Here is a 3,129-nt window from a genome sequence, read left to right as displayed (position 1 = left end):
CTACAAAGCCTTTTGAAATGGCATTTCTAGGCTCCTTGATAAAGTATAACTGATTTTTTTTTTTTTTCTTCACATTACTCCGATATAAGATGCAAGCATGCTTTTTATATTACACATAGAATAATATGGTGATCTGCTCGGATACTTCAGCTGAAAATTGAACAGTGCCCGAAACGTTCGGGGAATGATATGTTCATTTCAGAAATTACTAGTCTGAACGTTTCGTCCTTAGGACTCCTCAGCGAACTATTTGCGCATCCTAAACTGCTAGGTGACTTTTCTAAGTGCCCTAAAAATTGCAACAAATATCCCTTGCGAAAATAGCAGTATATAGTAACGGACTACGTTTCCGTCGGTGCGAATCTTTTTAGGTGAGTGTCTTCGTACAGAAGATCTGGTAGCACCCAGTAAGGACCGAAATTCTTAGGACAGTTTGTACCTCTCCCGAACACTGACATAATTCACCGAAGATTATCGTTGGGTACCCCTGATTACATTGGTGGAAATTGAACTTTTAAACCAAGAGCGGACTTAGTATTCCATTTCAACTGTGGGCCATGAAACGCCTTTTTGCACGAAATTTATCCTTAATTTGTACATTGTTAGATGATAGCACGTCATATAGATGAATCTAAACAAGAGCTGTCAACCGGACATGAACTGCAAAGGATTGAACTGAGCAAAAACAAAGGTAATAGTTTGGTAGATTAAAGCTCACATAACCGTCAACAAAGCAGCCAGGTGGAACGGCAATCAAGCACGGTTTCACTCAGTATTCCGACTTAAAATGAATGCAACTTAGAAAGTTATATCAAGATAAGACGACTCGAGCACTCCTGACAAGTGTCTTCCTCAGGTGTGATTTAAAGTTTCGAGCTAACCGAGATTTAATATATTTTTTCAGCTTAACAGAGAGGATCATACCAATAAAGAGGATACTTTTAAGGACAGAAGATTTTGCCAAGCGTAACACAGTGTTGACACATTTATCGCATGGAATAATGACGTTAAGACTGCTGAACTGTGTCTTAAGAAACCCCAATGGCGCTGATGTCAACGCTATCAAACATTAAAACTCAGTAACTAGCACTTCAATTTGGCAGCCACCAAGGAAAAACTTGGGGTGGCACCACATCTGTTGATATTCACGAGGGGACTATTGTGCACATGAAAGACGGCGAATCCCAAACACACCTCTGTCACAGGTATGTGCGATAAAAAAATGTAGTATAATAGTAAAGTTGAACGTGGTGGGCCACACATGAAGATTGATAACATTGTAACGCAAAAATGAAACGAATCTTCAGAGACCACCCAAGTGTAATCATAGGGGTCCGAAAAAGGTCACTTGAGGAGCCATTGTCCGGTTGCATTGTCCCAAAAGTCCGACGATACAATTGCTAGTTACCAAATCGTCTTTCAGTTATCAGTGGCAAATAATTGATAGGAAGCTTGAGCACGGAAAAGGGCACTTTGAGTCATATTTAGCCTCCCAAGCACTGACGTTATTAGGGCCTTCGTTTCCTCCCCTACGAACGTCTACTTTAGAAAGAACAAAACCAACTCCGTTCACCGGGCCGGTTTGCCCTCTTGTTTGCATGATCAACCAATTTCATGGTCAGCGTTGACGTAATCACATGCTGCGAAAGAATGCCGAAGCTAAAACTACGCTAGTGCATCGTTAAACTTGGACTCAAATGCGACCTCTGATTGGTCCGTAATCTACGAAACGGAAGCGGTTTTTCGTTTCAGCAGAAGTTCGGGGAGACGAACGCCCTGGACGAAAGTCCCCGAAGAACGTCCTGTCATCTTATCATGATAAGTCAAATTGTTTATTACTCATTCGTTGTGTTATGGTATCTTCCTGTCCAATGAACGGGTTACTTTAGAATCTGTAGTAGGGGCTGCCTCGCTGGGGAGTAAAACAAGAAATTTTGTTTTTACAGGCAGCCATGAATCCTGGTAACCGCAGGAACCCATGACCCGAGCCTACAACTCTACTGTGTTCGTGTAACGGCGTTTTCACCGATTTATTTTTAGATTGAATTTCCCGCGAATGAGACTCCCACAGGAACCCGATGACCAATTACAAGAAATTAAGCTGACGTCATAGGGTCACCGAACCGGAACTGCCTTTGTTTTTTGACCTAATTCGCGGGAAGGGCTAGTCCTAAAAATAAACCTACCTGTGAAAACGCCGTTTCACAGACGCTGTATGGAAGTTGCACGCTCCAGATGGGCTCCTGGTACCGTTTTTATCAAAGAAAATTGATAAAGATAATTGGCCACTCTAAGAAAGATTTTCAAGCTTACTTTCGAGCGTTAACCCTCCGTAAGAGCGAAATCTCTCTTACGATGTATGTTAATTTAATTTTTTGAGCAGTTTTCAGATGACTGTCCAGAGTAATTATACACTATTGCAATTGCTACGCTTAGTGATTGGTTTAAAATCTCGCTCCAGCTTATCAACCAATGAAAAGGAAAACCAAAACCAACTGCGACTCCCACGAGCAATTTTTCCCGCGCTTTGAGCAAGTAACATGGAATTTGCTACAAATTTAGATTGGATCATTGCTCTGTTTGCACCTGCTGTGATTGGTCGAGGTAATTACTTTGGTATTTTGTTTTGAGACACTCACTTGAAAAGCGCTCTATCATTCGTTTTCAAAACCCAATGTTCGTGTTTTTTGCTGTCTAGTCAATCTATTGATCTGTGATTGTCCTTAGGGCTGCGCTGTTAAACCAAACCAAATTTATTGAATTTCTCTTGGAGAGGGAAGCTAAACTGGAAGTTCGAGACAGCGACGGTCGTTCTCCGTTCTTGAACGCTGTTGCTTCCTGGTCACGCGGAATCTGCCAGATTTCTGCTCAACCGAGGAGCTGACATCAATGCCACCGATTTGCTCATGAAAACGTGCGTTCACATCGCGGTAGAAAACGAGCATTTGGATGTGTTTGGGCATGCTTTTAGAGAGTCCCTTCGGGTGTGAGCAATTTACAGGAAAGTGATTTCCTAGACAGAGTTCCCCTGCACTACGCTGCAACAACACAAGATATTAAGGTATTTTGATGAATCGGGTTTCTTGGTCGCTGTGGGTATGTTAATGAACAATTATATTAGACCTTACG

At 41.9% G+C, this 3,129-nt stretch overlaps 1 pseudogene; it reads left to right on the top strand.

Annotated features, from left to right (window-relative positions):
• Nucleotides 1-2,906: 2,906 nt before the first annotated feature.
• Nucleotides 2,907-3,129, top strand: part of LOC138054262 (transient receptor potential cation channel subfamily A member 1-like) — an 8,484-nt pseudogene continuing 8,261 nt past the window's right edge.

Source organism: Montipora capricornis, chromosome 6 (assembly GCF_036669925.1).
Source record: "Montipora capricornis isolate CH-2021 chromosome 6, ASM3666992v2, whole genome shotgun sequence".
Lineage (NCBI taxonomy): Eukaryota > Metazoa > Cnidaria > Anthozoa > Scleractinia > Acroporidae > Montipora > Montipora capricornis.
Note: the sequence above shows the minus strand (reverse complement) of the source record. Positions and strands in the feature narration are given on the sequence as shown.